The sequence below is a fragment of the Rhinolophus sinicus genome, chromosome 18 (genome assembly GCF_057876585.1).
Source record: "Rhinolophus sinicus isolate RSI-liver-muscle chromosome 18, RSI-T2T, whole genome shotgun sequence".
In the NCBI taxonomy this organism is placed as follows: Eukaryota; Metazoa; Chordata; class Mammalia; order Chiroptera; family Rhinolophidae; genus Rhinolophus; species Rhinolophus sinicus.
This window is the reverse complement of record NC_142518.1, coordinates 55212774-55235219: the sequence shown is the minus strand read 5'-3', so window position 1 is coordinate 55235219 and position 22446 is coordinate 55212774. Positions and strand designations below refer to the sequence as shown.

Sequence of the window (22446 nt, the reverse complement as noted above, 5' to 3'; positions counted from 1 at the left end):
AACTCAATAGCAAAAACAAAAACAAACAAAAAAACTAAAACTGGATTAAAAATGTGCAAAGGACTTGAAGAGACATTTCTCCAAAGAAGACATATAAATGGCCAATGGGTATATCAAAAAAATTTCCAATGTCACTAATCATCAGGGAAAAACAAATCAAAACCACAATGAGATATCACCTTACACCTATTAGGATGTCTATTATAAAAAAAGTCTTGGTTAGTATATGGAGAAATTAGAACACTTGCAGACTGTTGGTGGAAATGCAAATGGTGCCGCCACTATGGAAAACGATATAGAGGTTCCTCAAAAAACTGAAAATGGAACTCCCATATGCATATGCATATGAACCAGCAATCCTACTTCTTGGCAATTATCCAAAATAATTGAAATCAGGATCTTGGAGATGTTAGTGCTTCCATGTTAACTACAGCACTATTCACAATAACCAAGATGTTGGAAACAACCTAAATGTCCTTCAACAGATAAATGGATAAAGAAAATATGGAAAAAAGGGCTTCTGTCGTGAGTGGCACACGCAGGGCAGCTTGATTGTTCTGCGTGCGGAATCGACATCAAGAGATTTCGGAAGCATAATTTTTTGATACTTGGGCAGCTGGTGATCGTTGGTCCTGGCGCCCTTGTTTTAAAAAAAAAAAAAAAAAAAAAATATGGTATATACATATCATGTAATACTATTCATCTTTTAAAAAAGAAGGAATCCTGCAATATGCCACAACATGGATGAAATTTGAGGACATCATGGTGGGTGAAATAAGCCAGTCACATTAAGACACATACTGCATGATTCCAGTAATGTTAGATATTGAAAATAGTCAAACGTATAAAAGAAAAGAGTATAATGGTAGTTTCCTGGAGCAGGGTAGAGGAAAAAATGGAGTGTTGCTAACCGATGGCTATAAAGTTGCAATTATATTATGCAAGATGAAGAAGTTCTAGTGATCTGCTGTACAATATTGAACCTATTAAAAACAATCTTGCATTGTACATCTAATAATCTGTTTAAAATGTAAATCCCATGTTGTGTTTTTACCACATAATAAAAACAAAATAAAAAAAGAGTATGTTAATGTAATTACAAACCATTATGTAAATATTATCAACAATATATTTTCTATGAAGCAAGACAGACATCTGCCCAATATTCTGAATTAGAGAATATCTCCAAATTCAAAAATAGGCTAAAAATAAAATAAAATAAAATAAAATAAATAAAATAAAATAATAAAAACATAAAAATAAAAATAGAATCGCAAAAAAAAGAAAAAAAAAAAAAGAAAAAAGGCTAATTTACAATTGCATTGCCAAGATAATTCTTTCACAGGACTTGAATTTCCCAGCAGTACTAAAATTTTCTATTGGGTTTAGTGTTGGTGTGTGCTGAAAATAAATATCAAGCATGTACAATTTCATTATCACATTAAGATAGGTAATCTCGGTAGTGCCAGAATTGTATGTTTTTAATGGTGAGGAAGGTACATTAAAATTTAATACAAGTTTCCCCTGTTACTTGACAGTAGAGTGGTCCTATAAAACTTTTGTAAGCCACAATGGCATAAAGCTAGGAGTCTCCTTCACTTTCAGAATGTTTACATTATTTCCTTTTACAAAAGACCTGTATTAGTATGATAATAGCTGTTTTTGTAAAAGCAAAACTCCTGTTAGGATTTCTTTTAGTTAGTGATTAGGATTTCTTTTAATTAGTGAAAACAGATGTGTCTTTTGTAAAAGCAAAGTGGTACAACACAAGCTTTGAGAAAGTGGGATATACCTGTATAGGTGTATGTGTAATAGGAAACAAAGAAGGCATCAAAATTTTCTTAGACTACGGTCACCAGGTAAAATACAGGATGGCCAGTTAAAGTCAAATATCAGATTAACAAATTAAATTCAAATTTAACAGGAAATGCTGTATATTTATCTGCTAAATCTGGCAACCCAGTGTTACATCAGTCTTCTGTGTCATATTTTATATCTATAAGAAAATTGAATCTGCTCTGCTATTCCCAACAATAAGTAATGCATTATTTTTGAAATTATGATCATCCCCCATCCCAAAACATACCCTTGCACACTTATCTCTCCAATGCATCCAGAATAAAGCCAAGTAAAGGGAGTGTAAGTTGGGAAGAAACAACCTACAAATTTACCTCTAGGCCTTAGGCCTTAAGCATAAAGAAACTGTTTGTTTGTTTGTTTGTTTGTTTGTTTTAAATTTAAATTAACCAACACCACCCATGAGACTGATTTACCTCTTGTTCTATTTTATAGTTGGTCTACAGTGGCATCCATTTGTTTTGTACTTCTCTGGGAAATATTTCAATTTGATATAAAATCGTAGGAGACTGCTGGGCAGGTGAACCAAGTTGCCTAGTCCTCCATTTGTGGAATGACATGGATAATAAAGAGTAAGAAGCAGCTGATTTAGGTTGTCTTACTAGGGTCCAGGATGTAGGCAAAGCTTGACAATTGCTGCTGATCATTTTTCCTGGTTCTTTCAGGCACCAACTATATTGGATATTAGTATAATTACAAATTTGTATAATTTGCGTAATTGCTATTTCTTAGGAACGAAGAATTCCTTAACTTGTAAGGTTGTGCCCCCAAAGTAGAAGCCAGACATGCGTTCCCAGCCTACCTTGCAACCATGTCAGAGGCATACAACTTAAACTCTCCAATCAAGTTTCCGGAAGAAACTTTGATTGGGAAGATATGACATCAGTAAGCAGACATACATTCTGGTAAGTGTGTATTCAGTTTTCAGAGAAATAAATGGCAGAGTTTTAGTGCACACCATCAGAAGTACAAGCTGTAATGTTTAACTCAGCAGTGATGGTGGTACAGTCCTTCAAAGGAACAGTTCTGTGAAGTTGCACTTGTCCCTAACTATGCAACTTACAACCATTATTTTTGTGGCCTTATCACAAATTCAGTGAACTGCCTAATATTTTAGAATATATTGTTTGATGCTTACCTAGTTAGAGAGTTTTTTTTTTTGGTAATTAAGAACATTAATTTATTTTTATATGATAGGAAAATGATTATATCTGCCAGTGCTAAGAATCTACAAAATCCAAGGAATTATGCCAGAACTTCTACATACATTAACTTGAATCTCTGCAATTAACTTAGAATGTGATTTTTTTTCTTACAAAACATTTTTTACTGAAGTACAATATACATACAATGCTCATATAATAAGTGTAGAGCTTAATGAATTTTTACAAACTGTATATACCAATCTACTCGCACCCAGATCAAGAAACAAACCATTAGCACTAGCACCCCAGAAGTCACCTTCCTGTGCTGGAACTTTAAATTGTAGAATTTTGATCTTATCCCATAAACATTTTAGAATAGGGAATGAAATAATAAATGGTTTTTTTATGAATAGAACGAAGGTTTCTAAAAATACTTAACTATGTATCAGAGACTATGAGAAGCCTCATTTTTATCCTCCAGTTATTCTCTGTGTTAGATGCTGATATTTCCCCCATTTTACAGTTGTGGAAACAGATTTAGGCAAGTTAAGTAATTTGCCCAGGAGTCCCAGTTGACAAATAGTAATAAAGATAGTAGTAATTCGCATATGTGATGGTAAAAAGTTAGACTTGACATCTTTGCATATAATATTTGCATATAATTATTTGTTGAACAAACTGATTGTTTGTTGAAGCCATTTGAATCCTGTTTTCTTCCGGATACCAGAAGAGCCGAGGCAGTATTAGGCCCTCCTTTCTCTGTTCTCTTAGCACTTTTTATTTTATTTTGTATTTTAAGATATTTATTTAAAAATATAGCTAGCATATAACATTACATCAATTTCAGGGGTACATCATAGTTTTTCAACATTTATATACCTAAAGAAGTGATCACCAAGATAAGTCTATAATTCATTTTGAGTTGATTTTTGTAAAGGGTGTTAGGTCTGTGTCTACACTCTTTTTTTCCCTTCTTTTTTTTGCATGTGAATGTCCAGTTGTTCCAGTATTATTTGTTGAAGAGACTATCTTTGATCCATTATATTGCCTTTGTTCCTTTGTCAAAGGTAAGTTGACTATATTTATAGGGGTCTATTTCTGGCCTCTCTATTCTCTACCATTGATCTCTCTATTGTTTCACCAATAGCACACTGTCTTGATGACTTTAAATTTATCATAAGTTTTGAAGTTGAGTAGTGCCAGTCTTCCACCTTTGTTTCTTAACTTCCATATTTTGTTGACTATTCTGGGTCTTTTGTCTATTCACATAAAATTTAGAATTAGTTTGTTAAAATCAATAAAATAACTTGTTGGATTTTAGTTGGGATTCCATTGAATCTATAGATTAAATTTGGATGAATTGACATCTTGAAAAGTATAGAATATCTCTCCATTTATTTAGTTCTTTGATTTTATTCACTAGAGTTTTGTAGTTTTTTTCATGTATGAGTAGATCTTATACATGTTTTTTGTATATTTATGCCTAAGTATTTTATTTGGGAGGGTGTTCTAATATAAATGGCATTGTTTTTTAATTTCAAATTCTGCTTGCTTAGTGTTGGTACATAAGAAGGCAATTGAATTTTTTATATTAACCTTGTATCCTGCAACTTTGCTATAATCACTTATTAGTTCAGGGAGGTTTTTTTGTTGTCATTGTGTTGCTGATTTTTTCAAATTTTCTATATAGATAATCATGTTATCTGCAAACAAAGACTGCTTTATGTCTTCCTTCCCAGTCTGTATAGGTTTTATCATTTCTTCTCTTGCCTTTCTGCATTAGCAAAGGCTTCCAGTCTAATGCTCAACAGCTGTGGTGAGAGGCGACATCCTTGTGCCTGATCTCAGTGGGAAAGCTTTGAGTTTCTCACCATTAAGTATAACACAAGCTGTAGGTTTCTTATAGATAGCCTTTATCAAGTTGAGAAACTCTCTTCTATGTGTAGATTACTGAGAGTTTTCATCATGAAAGCGTGTTGGATTTTATCAAATGCTTTTTCTGCATCTCTTAATATGATCATGTAATGTTGCTTTTTCAGTCTGTTGACATATATAGCACTCATTTAAAAAATAATAGTGTCCACCTCTTGAGGCTCTGGGCATTCCTAACATGTTTTATTAACCAGAATGCTACCTAATTCTCTCTCTATCTCTTTGGCAAGTGAGTGGGTAAACCTGTGTGTGTGTGTGTGTGTGTGTGTGTGTGTGTGTGTGTGTGTGTGTGTTATCTTTTGAGTTCAAGGAAAGGCCCAGAATATCCTGCTTGGACCTTCCTCAAGGAGCTGATATGTAATTTTTTTTTGTAAAGATTTCATTCTGTAAGTGATGAATTCTCAAATGAAAAATATTGGAAATATAATCTAATCAGATAGTGCTATACTATTCTAGTAACATCCAGCAATACAATAATTCTGAAAAATTACTGAGTTATAGCCAATTATGATAAAAATACATTTCTAGAATTCCAACAATATCAACTACCAATTAAGTAGCTTGAGAAACACTTTAAAATATATAATGCAAAATAACAATAATAATAATATTGAATGAATCATATTTTTAAAAAGCTAATAAAATCATCTCTCTAGAGAATTGTGTGATATCAAACAGAATTTGGATGGATTCAAAGGGTGATAGCAAGGAGAAATTTCGAGGAGTGAGATATTACTTGTTTCCTCTCATATCTCTGCAAAATCAATCTGAAGTTTTCTTAGTTAGCCGGAGGCTATTGGACCCTTGCCTGCCTGCCCACAAGCATGTTCTAACCAAGCCCTTCTCTATAAATTTTTATATTCTGTGAATAAATTATGAATAAAATTTCCAAATGTCACTAAGCAGACTATCAATATGTATCAACATCCTCAAGCTACTTTTTGGCAATAAATATCAGAAGAAATTTTTATGGGTTTTAAAGCTTATTTGCAATTTAAAATGAGCTTTTTGAAGGACCCATTATTTTATGAGTGAGAACAACTGTCAAATAAATGTATTTGTAATGTCAGGACTTTTCTTACCACATGACTAGAGGCTAAAGTCTAGGTGCTAAGCTGCTCCTGGGTTATCTCTCAGATAACTTTTAAAATATGGGGTATTCCCTTACAACTTTTAATACTTTTTATTTACCCTTTTAAATTAATAATTTAACTTATATTTCTTAGTACCTTATTATCACTCATCTATTTCATTAAGGAATCATTGCAGCATCAGAGTTTATAGCTTTACAGGCAAGGGAAATATATGTATTAACCAGTAGTTTTGAGTTACGCAGCAGTAGCTGTAATTTGCAAGCTGAGCCTAAAGCAATGTGGATTTTACGTCATTAGAGATCTTTTCATCTTTCTGTATTTAAACCAGAAGGATGGTTTTAATTCTTTCTCAGAATAATTTATATCCTGTAGATTTTTTTCTTATTCAGCAATGAGGCTATAATATTAAGATTGAATATATAAATCTCATAATTCAAAAGAAGAGAACTATAACTACTTGAGAACATTTTATTATGAATGGGATTCTGTCATAGCCTTAAAAAGGGTACATTTAATACAAATTAAAGTCTTAGAAACTTATTCTTTAAGTACTTAATTTTGTATTTTATAAAATTCAACCAGTGCAATGTTGTTGTTATCTAAAATATTGAAAAACTAGTAAATATAGGATGAATAGTTTTCTTCCTGACGAGCTATTCTTAAATTTTTTTTTTTTTTTATATTACTGATCTGTGTAGGTAATGGAATTTATAATTCTATTATTCAAATTATAGGACAATTCTGTTTCTTTTTAATACAACATTATAGACCATCATAATATTTTCTAAATTCTATTTCACATTGAATTATTTTAGATGGCGAAACTTGTGTTCTACACAGTTATCATTAAGACGAATCTTAGAGATATTTGAAATGAGCATCATTGTTTCTAAACCAAATTATATTAATTATATAGATTAGTGGTATTTATAAATTACAATTGCTTCCTCCACTCCCATCAACACACACACACACACACACACACACACACACACACACACAACTTCTATCTTTGATTTCTGATGGTACTGTCTTAATTAGTACTATTAATTCTGGTGAAAATTAGACTTATGAATTTCTTTGCTTACATTCAAAAAGATAAAGCCATTTGAAGAACACAAAATATTAAATCTTGATAAACTCTACTGTAAGTCAAAATAAGTTCACAAATTGTATATCAGACTGTGTGCATGAAAACATCATAATGATTCATCATTATATGCCATAATTTTATAGGCTCATGCTTTACCTAGTTGTAACTGAGCTATATATGACATCAAATTTTAAAATAGCAAATGTAGTCCAAATATTTTGTCACAGTGATTCATACCAGCTTGTTTTTCCCCCATAAATTGTATAATTGCATTTGAGTTCTATAGAGCACTCAGTGCACAAAAGGTGGAATATTGAGACAACATTTAATGTGTTCCTGAATATACACCTAATTTCTGTCTTAATGTGAATAAATCTCATTTTTAAGACTAGCAATAAACTTAAGGTGAAAAGACAAAAAGTACTTTATTTTTTATAATGGGTGCCTGTTGATAAAGATTTTATAGCAAAGTAAATCAAGGGATATATATACATATATATATATATATATATATATATATATACACACACACACATATATACATATATATACACATATATACACATATATATGTATATATATACATACATGCACACACACATATTAGTATGACGAATAAATAATGAGATATAGAAGAGATAATTTAGTATGTATATAATCTAATCTTCTGGGCTGGCTTACTATTTTTTTCAGTAGGGAAATATCCATTTTAGTCTTTTGATATTCTTTTTCCATCTGCTTTATTGTTGAGTGGGTGGTTGCTAAAAACTAGCAGAAAACCTAAGATTTTAATTTGAAACAAAATTATATTCAAATAAATGCTTTAGTCTCTGGTTTATATAATTAGAATACTACAGTTATAATAATAATCACATTATTTCTAGGTATCAATTGGGACACTTACAAATTATTTGTCAATGACAGAGTCAGAGCTTTAGTTGGATTCTTTGTCATTATCACCTGAAGAAAATAAGCAGTACTTTAAAAATGAAGTCATGTTTCTTTTCTTTCAACCTTCTTAATTTCCCCTACTTTATGATATTATTTGGGATGTTGCCTTAAGACTATATCACTGCTAAAGAAGACTGGGAAAGACTTGGCTAGAAGACTATCAGTCCTGTTCCTAATTGGCTATAGAAATCAATAAATCAGCCCCTTGCTCACCTGAGGGTTTAATACATTCCTTCTGCAGAATATGTAGTCCCCTATGATCAGAAAGTTGGATAGCAGGCTTGGTAATCAGATAGTATTAAGTATTTTCATTACAAGTAAAAATACCTTAAGATCTCCTAAAATTTGGAAGAGAGAGAGAAAGAAGATTGTCCAATATACATATGCAAAATGTTCATAGCTCAAAATTTAAAAGCATGTTCCTGATTAAAATATCTCCATTCAAAAACATAATTTGAAAAAATAAACATTGATGGATAGTATATTGTGTGGTGCCTATAATTTATCTAACAAAGACTTCAGAGTAGTCTTTATAAATATGTTTAAAGAACTAAATGAAACCATAATTAAAGAAGAAAAGGAAGGTATAATGTATCATCAATTAAATAACATAAAGAGAGAAATTATTGTAAAAGTAGAAATTCTGGAGTTGAAAAGTACATTAAGTGAAATAAAAATTTTATAAGGAGGCTTAAAAGTAGATTTGAACTGGCAAAAGAGAGTTAGCAAACTTGAAGACAGATTGATAGAGATTATGTATTCCCAAAATCAGAGGGAAAAACATGAGTAGAGAAAACCTCAAAGAGATGTGGGACAGCAATAAGCACAAGATACGTGTAATGGTAGTATCAGAGAGAAAGGGGTAGAAATAATGTTTAAATTAATAGCTAAAAATTTCCAAATTTAATTAAAAACATTAAACAAGAATTTCAATGAAGCCAAATGGGATAAAGCAAGGAAATCTACACCCAGACAAGTCATAGTAAAAATACTGAAAGCCAAAGATTTAAAAAAAAAAAAAAAAAAATTGTAAAGCAGCAAAAGAAAATGATTCAGGTAGAAGGAACTCCAATAAAATAAACCACTGACTTGTCATCAGAAAAAATGAAAGCCAGAAAGCATTAGGATGACATATTCCTCTGTTCATGTTTTTCTTCTTTTATTCGCTTGTAAATCCAATCTAATTAGCTTTTGTTTCTACCACTCTACCCAAACAGCTCTTGACACTATCACGTTTGGCCTCCACATTGCTAAACACCACATTAAATTCTCAGTTCCTAACTTACCTGACTTCTCATCTTAAATCTTGAAATACTATCTTCACTTCGTTTCCATGACATCAAATGTTGATAATAGTCTCCCTGCTCAACTATCTGTTGACTCTTTTCCTTTAATGTTCATTTTCTACTGGATTCATTTATCTTACCTTTTATTCTCCAGCCATTTTCATTTTCATGGTGATTTCACATAGTTACTTGGCTTCAAAAAGTATTCATATGTTGATGACTTCAGAATTTATATATTACCCCTAAGTATTCAGCTGGAATACTTGACTGCCTACTCCACTTTCCTATTTAGATATAAAAAGACATAGTAACATGCCTTAATCTGAACTCATTAGGTTCACCTGATCCAAGCCTATGACGATTAATACTGTTTTTTATCTCATTTAATTATTCCAGGTTATCAGATAAAAATGTTTGATTTCCTTGACTCTTCTTTGTTATATAACTCATATCATAATGATTAGAACATCCTATTAACTTTCCTTTTAAGAAATACCCAGGATCTGACTATTTCTCACCATCTCCATTGCCTCTACCTAGTCTTGACATCATTGTGTCTCATTTGGATTATTGTAGTAGACTTCTATCTGGTTTTCATGCTTCTACTCTTGTCTAATTTTGTTTCAACAGCCCGAGCAAACCTTTGCAAAAACATAAAGTCTATGTCACTACTTTGCTCAAAACCATCCAATATCTCCTTATCTCAGAACAAAAGTCTAAATCTACTGTGTCTTACAAGACTATATGATCTGCCCCTTCTGCCTTACCCCTCTGACCTCAGTTTCTCCTACTTTTCATTTCTCTCTCCTCCTTCTCACCCTGGCCTCCTATCTGTTTCTAGCACCGGCCGTGCTTTTCCTAGGCTATGCCCCACCCATTTCCCCTCTTGTAACACTCTTTCCCACATATCTGCATTGCTCACTACTCATCTACTTCCAATTTTTGGTTTGACTTAATCTTGTGGATAAAATCTACCCTAACCTTTCCAATTAAAGTGTACTCCTGATCTCTTTTACCTTTTGGGATTTTCCCATATTACTCACTGCATTTTAACATATTATATAATTGCTTAATATATACATTGTTCATTGATTCCTTCCTTTTACCAGAATATGCACTTCACAGTTTCATTGTTTTTGCTGTTTATTTACTGATGTGTCTCTATTACTTAGAATAGCCTCTGTCATAGTAAATTCTCAAGAAATATTTAAGTAATTAAGGAATGAATAAAATATTTGATATCCAAAAAATGTTTACATGAGATCAGATTTAGATGTTTTTATTTGGTAAGTGCCCTCCCAAGCTCTTCACAACCTAATAGATGGATCTCATGAAGGAGACTAAATTGGTTATAGAAATACAGGAGCCAATAACGTCCTATTTGCTTTGTATATCAGAATAACTTTTATATGTATGTGTGTGAATTTTGATTACATAAAATGTCAGTATTTGTCCAGTATTCCTAAGAATGCATGTGCAAAGTACAACCTTGTTATAGGTTGATTATATACCTAAACTAGAATATAAAGTCACCTTGAGACAAGAACTTGCAAAAAAAATGCGGAAATTGATTTATTACAGTCAATATAAGGAAATGGAAGGGCTTGAAAGTCTACTTCCCTTGCCTGGACAATGAATTTTTCAGAGAAGAGAATCTAATTCTAGGGTTAGTAACCCAGGCACAGTGTGTAATGGACTGGGACAAATCTAGAGAGCATTTATTTTGGGGAAGAGACTAGTTGCTTCAGTGAAGCATAGAAGAGAACTCAGTAATATAGAAACTAAGGTTATCTTGGCAAATCTCAGGAAGGCAGAGAATGGACGCACACTTGTTTTAGGAGAGACAACTGAGTGCACATAATTTTCCTTTTTAATATACATGCAGAGATCACACTGAACAATGATTATTTCAAGAAAGAGAGAGATTGGAGTTGATGCCTAATTCACTTTCTATTGACTTTACTCACTTTACTAAGAGACATGTTCCCATATCATAATGATGTCAAACCACCAAAACATAATTCTAGGGCAATTTCAGTTTTGCCTGATGATATGGTTTAACTATGTGGACTATCCATGTGGCTAACAGAAGGAAGTTAAGCCTATAGGAAATGAAAACCTCCAATGGTAAGAGTTACAATTTTCAGTTGATACCCTGGATGCTGAATAAAAATGGAAGAACATAGGGCAAGTAAAAGATAAAGAAAATAGATTTTTGGAAGCAGAAGTACCAAGATGATGTTGAATTCTCTATGGAAACACAAATGCTTATTTGGGAAGCAAATATTAATGATAATAATTTTGGATTTTCCCTTATCATGAAGCCGTTTTTTGTCTTTCCTCCCTTTCCACCTTTAAGTTCTCCAGGGAAGGCAATTGAAAACAATGCCACCTCTGAATGGAGGAAGATAGTATATGTGAGAAGTATCTGCTAGATAAAGGAAAGAATCATGATTCCCTAAAAATAAGACCGAGTCTTATATTAATTTTTGCTCCAAAAGACACATTAGGGCTTATGTTCAGAGGATTTCATCCTGAAAAATCATGCTAGGGCTTATTTTCTGGTTAGGTCTTATTTTGGGGGAAACACAGTAAAGTCCAGCTTTACTCCCCAGCTGGAGTTGTGGGGAGGAGAAGAAAGAGAGGTAGGCAAAGCAGGTCATCATGAGTGGATGTGTCCTGAGTTGTCCTCTCTTGACCAACTCCCAGAGAAGCAGGGATATTAAGTTGAAAGAAACATCAAGAGCAGTGTTGCACTGATTCCTGTTTTGATCCCTGGGATGAGATAGAGACACCACCATGTAAGATGGCCTTGTACCAAAATAGGAAGTGAGGTAACACATCTGAAGTAGATATGGAAAACTATTACTAGATATGTGATTGTGTATACATTTAGACAAACTTCCTCTAACTTTCCTACCTCTTACCAGCAAGAAATATCTGAGACTCAGAAATAAGTAATTTGTTTAAGGTCTTATCGTTTGTTAATGGCATAAATGGTAACAAACTCCAGAATCCAAGTCCATGATTGTCCAACTTCTCTAGAATTCTTTTATTAAGCCCTTCTTATCTTAGCCATTTTTATATAACCCATGAGTAAGTATGCATCTTTAGGTCTTGAAAAATATAATCTCAATCCATCTCACATCACCACCAAATACATAATGATCTAATACACATACTAAACCTTTCTAAGATAATCTGCATCTATAGAGCAAGGACGATAAAAATCTACTGTCTAAAACATTATCTCCAAAAGCAATAACTCCTAAATAATAATCAGAACTTCTCTATTTGTCAAAGTGAGTGCAATAACTCTCCCAAAGTAGTCCTCAAAACAAAATATTAGGTAAATACTATGCCTACGGCCTCCCAGGATCACATAAAAATTACGAATAAAGAACAATCAACCTCAAGAATCATCTGAAGACTAGCTGAACAGAAGCCCTATAACTGTGGATCTGGAGAAGAGGCCATATCAAGAATGATAGGAACTGTGGAGATGTGAAACAGGCTGACTACAAGCCCACAGATAGTGGTTGAACACCAGGAGGGACACCTCATGGATGGAGGTTCCCCCAAAGGAGAGAAAAGTCCCAGCCCCACAATGGGCTCCCCAGCCCAGGGGTTTTGTGCCAGGAAGAGGAATTCCCAAAATATCTGGCAGTAAAAATCAGCAAGGACTCTGTCCAGCCCAGGGAGACGGAAGGTGCCTAGAAACCAAGACACCCTTTTAAAGGGCCTGCACACAGATTCAATTGTTGCAAACACTTACCTGGTCTCCAGTGGAGGGGTGACAGCTCGAGAGGGGCCAGAGACATACTAGGAAAAACTGATTTTCAGGGCAAAGGCTGGAGAGACAGTAGCCATTGTCCCTGTGTGGAGCCTGCCTCACGTGTAGCCTACAGGAGGTCACCATCTTTTCTATGTTGAACCCTCCCACAAAGGACCAAATCTGAGATCACATTGGGCTGGTAAAATCAGCATGTGCTCACCACATTGGTAATGCCCTGGGTCCCCAACCCACATAGCCAGGACTGCATTGCCAGGGGTTCTCTCGGCTCCTAGACTGCTGGCCCTGCCCCACAAGCTGCAGAAGACTTTTAAAGCAGCAGACAGCCTGCAGCTGCCCAGAGAACTTTTGGTGATAAACAGTGAGCTACAACTTGTGCTGCAACCTGTCTTGGGCAGCTCTCAGGGAACTGTAGGGTAGAGGTGAGTGGTGGCAAGCTGTGGTGTTCTCAGGGTGTTTTGCGAAGTGGTCACAGGCCAGGCACTGGTGCAAGAACTGAATCTGCATTAACCTTATAAAAACCACCAGCCATGCCCTGTGGACTCTCTGGGACCCTGCTCCGCAGAGTTAGTGCTATATTGCCGGAGGCACTCTCAACACTGGGTCGACCAATCTGGCTCATGAACCTAAGGAGACTCTTTCAACGGTTAAGCCACATGGGCAGCCAGCGGGTGGCAACAGGCCTTGGAGTTCCTGCGCCATTTGCTAAGCTGCCTTGGGCCCCATACTCTTGGTAGCCAGCCTCAATTCATAGCAAGGTCACCCCCACATGACTCTAGGTCCAGCAAATGCGTCAACCAACCACATATAGCTTTGTAGCTCCTACCAAGTAGCCCCAATCCGGTCATAGGTAAGGCTGAAATTGGCCTGCACAGGAGCCCCTCCCAAGAGATACCAGAAACAACACACACAGAGGCCAGCTTCAGACCACACCAGAGAACTACCTGGTTAGCCCCACAAGAGGCACATACATAGGGCAGCCTCAAAAGACACAAGAGCCCACCGGGGTGAATCCCTCTCTGAAGGGTGAGCCTCCACATAGCAACTCATACACTGAGGGCATAGACAACCCTCACAGTCAGTCAACATGGGAGTAAGTTCCACTCACTGGCACACCAAAAGCAATCAAGGCTCAAATACAACAGGAGAATACACAGAAAACACTCAAGGGGCACTCCTGGAAACATGCACAGGAGACCAGAGAGACTGCGCCATTGGAACACACAAGACACATACTACATAAGTCTACCCAGCAAAGACATAGAGGCATAGAAGATTAACCTAATACATAGAAGCAAACACAGAGAGGCAGCCAGAATGGGGAAACAAAGAAACATGTCCCAAATAAAAGAATAAGAGAAACCTTCAGAAATAGAACTAAATGAAGTGGAGGCAGCCAACCTATCAGAGACAGATTTTAAAACACTGGTTATAGGAATGCTTAAGGAACTTAGAATTTCAACAGGGAGTAAGCATAAAGGACATAAAAACTATTTTTAAAAAGTCAGAAATAAAAAATACAATAACTGAAATGAAGAATACACTAGAAGAAATCAACAATAGCTTACATCAAGCAGAGAACTGATTCAGCAATTTAGAAGACAAAGTAGCAGAAAACACCCAATTGGAACAACAAAAAGAGGAAAGAAAAAAAAGAATGAAGATACTTTAAAAGACCATTGGGACAACATCAAGCATAATAATATTCACATCATAGGAGTACCAGAAAGAAAACAGAGAAAGCAAAGAATTGAGACTTATTTGAAGAAAAAAATGACTGAAAATTTCCCTAACCTAACAAAGGAAATGGACATACAAGACCAGGAAGTGCAGAGTCCAAAACAAGATAAACCCAAAGAGGCCCATACATTATAATTAGAATGGGAAAGGTTAAAGACAAAGAGGGAATCCTAAAAGCAGCAAGAGAAAGACTAGTTACTTACAAGGGAGCTCCCATGAGATGATCAGCTAATTTCTCAACAGAAATGTTGCAGGTTTTGAAGGAGTGGCAGGAAATATTCAAAGTATTGAAAAGCAAGGGCTTAAAACTAAGACTACTTTAATCAGCAAAGCTATCATGTCAAATTGAAAGAAAGATGAAGAGCTTCCCAGACAAGAAAAAGCTAAAGGAATTCATCACCACCTAGCCAGTATTACAAAAAATATTTTTTAAAAAATTCTTTAATCAGAAGGAGAAAACAAACAAACAAATGAATATCAAGCATGAATAATAAATGGCAATAACTATGTACCTATCAATAATCACTTTAAATGTACAGGGGTTAAATGCTCCAATCAAAAGACATAGGGTAGCTGAATGGATAAGAAAACAAGACGCATGCTATGCTGTCTAAAAGAGACCCATCTCAGATCGAAAGACACACATAGACTGAAAGGAAAGGGATGGAAAAAGATATTTCACACAAATGGAAATGAGAAATAAGCTTCAAGAATTATACTTATATCAAACAAAATAGACTTTAAAATAAAGAATATAATAAGAGACAAAGAAATACCTTACATAATAACAATATTATAATAATCAAATAAGAAGACATAACTCTGGTAAACATTTATGCACCCAACATAGTGCACTTAAATATACAAAACAAATATTGACCAACATAAAGGCAGAGATCAACAGTAAGACAATCATAGCAGGGGATTTTAACACCCCACTGACAGCAATGAACAGATCTTCCAGTCAGAAAATTAATATGGATGATGTCATAGAAATGGCAGCATGAGGTGAGCCTCTTGAAATCTCCCCTGGAATTTACAACAAATTGAACAGCTATAATTCCACAAAGGACTCCCCGTGCAGCAGACAGGCAAGACTAAGAGAGGTACAACTGAAATCATTTAAAGGTGGGCAAGTTGGGTGAGTGGAGGAGGAGGGAAGCAGTAAGTGGGCAGACACGGGCCACAAGGGTGCAGGACACAGACTTAGCTCAGAGCTTGCTGCATTCCAGAGCTGTTGCAGCCATGTTGTGGGGACAGAGCCAGGACTGCAGTTTCCAGGCTCTTGCCCTCACGTGGAAAGGTGCTCACTCAGGTAGTAAATGGCCATCAACTGTGATTGGATGGCCATCAGCTATGGCTAGTTGGCCATCAGCTGTAATCAGTGAGCCATTGGCCACTAATATAACTGCTGTGGCTATGCTAGCAGAAAATGAGGGCTAGCAAGAAGATGGTGGCTGAGTTAGCAGGCGGATTGCGGAGTGTGGCGGATTCTGTGGCTCCTGCTTCCTGTTTTTCCAACCCAGCCACTAGCGAGAATATAGTTCTATGACTCCCCTACTTATGGCTCTGTGGGTGTTCCTTTTTGGCCACACCCTATCCTGCATTCTTATGTGGGGAGCTGGACAGGAGACCCCGCATGACACCCTGCATGACACATGGGAGAGGGAAGAATTAATTTGGACTGCTAGTGGCCCACAGTCCCACCTGAGGGATTAACATATAATACCACTGAACCCAAGGCTCACGACAGAGACCTTGGAACAAAGACTGAGGGAAGAAAGGTGAAAATGGAGGTTTAAGCACTCACTGCTGAGCAGAGAATGGATGGCTTAGTCACGGAGCACAGACGACCACACCCCACATTACCAGAGCTCGTTCCACCCCCACCATCCCAGTGCTAGAAGTGGAGCAGTAGCAGTGTCAGAGCAAAAGAACAGAGTATTCACAGTTCAGAGAACTGTGAACACAGCCACGGACACACAGTCCAAATAGTTCCAGTGAAGGGGAGAGAGCCTAGGGTGCCGACTGGCTGTGGTGGTGGTCACCACTATTGCTCTGGGCCACATCTCACAAAACACCCCACCCCTGTCCCAACTTATCTGGGCATATCCCTGCAGGAGTAAACAGCGCTGTTGAAACACAAAGGCTCTGAAACTAATATAGGAAGAGCTTTGGAAATTGAGAAGCTCTCCACATCCCTCCAAGGAGGCAGTGCCCTATGACCCAGGAGACGTGTTCACACAGGAGTAAACCAACTTCCAGGGAGTCCTGCCATGTGTGAGAAGCCAGAACAGTGAAGAGAAAATATAACACTACAGTGTGAGAGAGAATAAAAAGTTGCAATCAGAGAGAAAATAAAGCATTCTACCAATGCCTACTGGAAAAAAAAACAAAAAAAAAACCTCTTCCTATCAACCTGTCGCAGAACCACTCCTTTAGATGAAAGACAAATAACAATTCACTAATTGCCAACAATGACCAAGGTAACAAGACAGCTCAGAGAGAAAATGAAAAATCTCCAGAAAATGAACTTAAAGACATGGAAATATGTGACTTAAATGACAGAGAATTCAAGATTGCAGTCCTGAAAAAACTCAACGAGATACAAGAAAACACAGACAGGCAGTTCAATGAACTCAGAAACATAATCAAAGAACAAAATGAGTATTTTACCAAAGAGACTGAAATTTTTAAAAAGAACCAAATAGAATTTCTGTAGCTTAAAAACTCAATAAAAGAAATGAGGAATGAAATAGCCAGCTTAGGTAATAGAGCTGACCAGATGGAAGAAAGAATCGGTGACATTGAAGATAGAAATCTGGAAATGACACAGATCAAAAAACAGAGAGACTTGAGAGTTAAAAGAAATGAAAGAGCTTTACAAGAACTTTCTGACTCCATCAGAAAGAGCAATACCAAATTAACAGGCATACCAAAAGGGGAAGATATGGAGAAGAGAATAGAGAGTATATTCAAACAAATAGTGAACGAGAACTTCCCAAACTTGGGGAAAGAACTGGATCCTTGAATCCAAGAAGCATATAGAACACCTAATTACCTCAATCCCAACAGGCCTTCTCAAGGCACATCGTATTTAAGCTGTCAAAAATTAATGACAACAAAAGAATCCACAAGGCAGCCAGGGAAAAGAAGACGGTAACCTACAAAGGAAAGCACATTAGGTTATCATCGGATTTTTCAACAGAAACTCTACAAGCCAGGAGGAAGTGGACACAAGCATTCAAACTATTGAAAGAAAGAAATTATGAGCCAAGAATAATATATCCAGCAAAGATATCCTTTAGACAAGGAGGAATAAAGACCTTTCCAGACATACAGATGCTGAGGGAATTTTCTAACACATGACCTGCACTACAAGAAATACTGAAGGAGGCTATTCGACCAGCATAAATAGGGATAATTTGTGACAACAAAAAATTAAAAGGAGAGAGAATAAAGGTCTGAACTGGTGTAAGGGAATGGAGAAAGTAAGCATGTTGAAGAAAATGGAATACTCAAATATGAAACTTTCTTTTACATAAAATTAATGGTAACCAAGCAAAAAAAAAAAAAATCCAGAACTGAAATATGTAACATAATAAAAGAACAGGAAAAAAAAAAACCATACAATATTACCACACTGAAATAATAGAGAGCAACAAAAAGGCATAGAAACAATAGAGACACACTCCTACCATAAAACCACAGATAGAATGATAGGAAATCCTCATATATGAATATTTACCCTAAATGTAAATAGACTGAACTCACCAATAAAAAGGCACAGAGTAGCAGATTGGATCAAAAAACTAAACCAAACCATATGCTGCCTCCAAGAGACACATGTCAGCTACAAAGACAAATGTAGACTCAAACTGAAAGGCTGGAAATTCACACTCCAAGCAAATGGTATTCAGAGAAAAGCAGCTGCAGCCTTACTGATATCAGATGAAACAGACTTCAGGATAAAAAGGGTAATAAGAAAGAAATCTTACCATTTGCAACAACATGGATGGACCTAGAGAACATTATGTTAAGTGAAATAAGTCAGAAAGAGAAAGACAAATACCATATGATCTCACTTATATGCGGAATCTAAAGAAAAGAATAAGTGAATGAACTAATCAGAAACAGTTTTGGAAACATGGAGGAAAAACAGAGGGTTGCTAGAGGGGCGGGGGGGTGGGGATAAGGGGAAGGTGAGAGGTTTGGGGAACGTACAGAGGGATAGTGGATGGGGGGAGGGGGGTTCACACAGTGTGAGGGATATAAATGATAAATGTCTAAGTTTTGCTTTGTCTTGTGCACCTGAAACTAATTAAAAAAAAAAAACACACACACACACAAAAAAAAGGGTAATAAGAGACAAAGATGGAAATTTCATAATGACAAAGGGGACTATACAACAAGAAGACATAACAGTCATCAATATTTATGCCGCCAATCAGGGAGCACCAAAATATACCATGCAAATACTAACAGAACTGAAGGGAGAAATTGACCAAATCACAATTATAGCAGGGGACCTAAATACATCATCGACAGCTTTGGATAGATCATCCAGACAGAAAATAAATAAATAAATATCAGCCCTAAATGACACATTAGATGAAATGGACATAATTGACATTAATAGAGCATTTCATCGTGGACCATCAGACTATATACATCCTTTTTAAAAAAAAATTCTTTATTTTTAATTAAAGTTTATTGGGGTGACAGTTATTAGTAAAGTTACATAGATTTCAGGTGTACAATTCTGTATTACACCATCTATAAATCCCATGGTGTGTTCACCACCCAGAGTTAGTTCTCCTTCCATCACCATATATTTGATCCCCTTTACCCTCATCTACCACCCACCTTCCCCCTTAACCTCTGGTAACCACTAAACTATTTTCTGTTACTGAGTTTTTGTTTCTCATTTGTTTGTCTTGTTTTTTCATTGTTTTCAGTTTATACACTACATATCATTGAAATCACATGGTTCTCTGCTTTTTCTGTCTGACTTATTTTGCTAACCATTATAATCTCAAGATTCAATCATGTTGTCACAAATGGTCCTATTTTATCTTTTCTTACCACCGAACAGTATTCCATTGTGTATATATAACACAACTTTTTTATCCATTCATCTATCAAATGATATTTTGGTTGTTTCCATGTCTTGGCCACTGTGAATAAAGCTGCAATGAACATTGGAGCACACGTGTCTTTATGGATAAATGTTTTCAGATTTTTCAGGTAGATAACAGGAGAGGGATTGCCGGGTCATATGGTAATTCTATTTGTAATTTTTTGAGGAACCTCCACACTGCCTTCCATAGTGGCTACACCAGTTTCCATTCCCACCAACAGTGTATGAGGGTTCCTTTTTCTCCACAGCCTCTCCAACACATGTTACTATTTGTCTTGTTGATGATAGCCATCCTGACTGGGGTGAGGTGATATTTCATTGTGGTTTTTATTTGCATTTCTCTGATGATTAGTGATGTTGAGCATTTCTTCATATGTCTATTTGCCATTTGTATGTCCTCTTTGGAGAAATGTCTCTTCAGGTGCTCTGCCCATTTTTTAATTGGATTGCTTGTGTTTTTGTTGTTGAGTTGCATGAGTTCCTTGTATATTTTGGATATCAGCCCCTTATTGGAGGCACTGTTTGCAAAAATCTTCTCCCATTCAGTTGGTTGCCTTTTTACTTTGTCGATGGTTTCTTTCGCTGTGCAGAAGCTTTTAAGTTTGATATCGTCCCATTCGTTTATTTTAGCTTTTACTTCCTTTGCCGTTGGAGTCAAATTCATAAAATGCTCTTTGAACCCAAGGTCCATAAGTTTAGTACCTATGTTTTCTTCTATGAAGTTTATCATTTCAGGTCTTATGCTTAAGTCTTTCATCCATTTTGAATTAATTTTTGTACATGGTGACAGATAGCAGTCCAGTTTCATTCTTTTGCACATGGCTTTACAAGTCTGCCAGCACCATCTATTGAAGATGCTGTCTTTTCTCCATTGTGTTTTTGGCTTCTTTATCAAAAATTATCTGTCCATATTTATGTGGTTTTATTTCTGTGTTCTCTGTTCTATTCCATTAGTCTGTGTCTGTTTTTCTGCGAATACCATGCTCTTTTAATTATTGGTGCCCTGTAGTACAAGCCAAAGTCAGGAAGTGTGATAGCTCCAGTATAGTTCTTTTTTCTTAAGATTGCTTTGGCTACTCGGGTTCTTTTGTGATTCCAAACAAATCTGATGATTTTTTTTCTATTTCTTTTTAAAATGCCACTGGTATTTTGATGGGGATTGCATTAAATCTGTATATTGTTTTGGGTAATATGGCCATTTTAACTGTGTTGATTCTTCCAATCCATGAGCATGGAACATTTTCCATTTCTTTGTGTCTTCTTCAATTTCTTTTAAAAATATCATAGTTTTCAGTACATAGGTCTTTCACATCCTTAGTTAAGTTTATTCCTAGGTATTTTACTCGTTTTGCTGCAATTGCAAAAGGAATTGTGTGTTTTGTGTGTGTTTTTTTCACTTTTTTTTCTGAGATTTCATTGTTAGTATATAGGAATGCAATGGAATTTTGTAGTTGATTTTGTAGCCGGCAACTTTACTGTATCCGTTGATTGTTTGTAATAGCTTTTTGGTGGAGTCTTTAGGGTTTTCTATATATAGCATCATGTCATCTGCAAAGAGTGATAATTTAACTTCTTCATTCCCAATTAGGATGCCTTTTATTTCTTTCTCTTGCCTGATTGTTCTGGCAAGGACTTCCAACACTATGTTGAAAAGCAGAGGTGATAGGGGACAACCCTGTCGTGTTCCTGAACGTAGAGCAAAGGGCTTAAGTTTTTCTCCATTAATTATGAGATTAGCTGAGGGCTTGTCATATATGGCCTTTATTATGTTAAGGTGTTTTCCTTCTATACTTATTTTATTAAATATTTTAATCATAAATGGATGTTGTATGTTGTCAAATGCTTTTTCTGCATCTATTGATATAATCATATGATTTTTGTCCTTTATTTTGTTTATGTGATGTATCACATTGATGGATTTGCATATGTTGATCCATCCTTGTGCCTCTGGGATGAATCCCACTTGGTTGTGATGAATAATCTTTTTAATGTATTGGTGCATTCGATTTGCTAGAATTTTGTTTAGGATTTTTCCATGTGTATTCATGAGAGGTATTGATCTGTAGTTTTCTTTTTTTGTGCTGTCCTTACCAGGTTTTGGTATCAGGGTAATGTTCACCTCGTAAAATGAGTCAGGAAGTACTGTCTCTTCTTCAATGTTTTGGAAGAGTTTGAAGAGGATTGGTATTAGATCCTCTTTGAAGGTTTGGTAGAATTCACTAGTGAAGCCATCTGGTCTTGGACTTTTGCTGTTGGGAAGGTTTTGGATGACTGATTCAATGTCATTACTGGTGATCGGTCTGTTTAGATATTCCAGTTCTTCATGGTTCAGCCTTGAAAGGCTATATGTTTCTAAGAACTTGTCCATTTCTTCTAGGTTATTGCATTTGGTGGCATATAGTCGTTCATAGTATT

General features: G+C 35.7%; 1 non-coding gene and 1 pseudogene across 1 annotated transcript; both read left to right on the top strand.

Moving 5' to 3' along the window:
* Positions 1-509: 509 nt before the first annotated feature.
* LOC141569790 (U11 spliceosomal RNA) lies at positions 510-643 on the top strand. Its single transcript, XR_012493585.1, has one exon. It is a non-coding gene; the product is annotated as a U11 spliceosomal RNA (small nuclear RNA).
* Positions 644-13681: 13038 nt separating this feature from the next.
* Positions 13682-22446, top strand: part of LOC109436351 (glandular kallikrein-3, submandibular-like) — a 70696-nt pseudogene continuing 61931 nt past the window's right edge.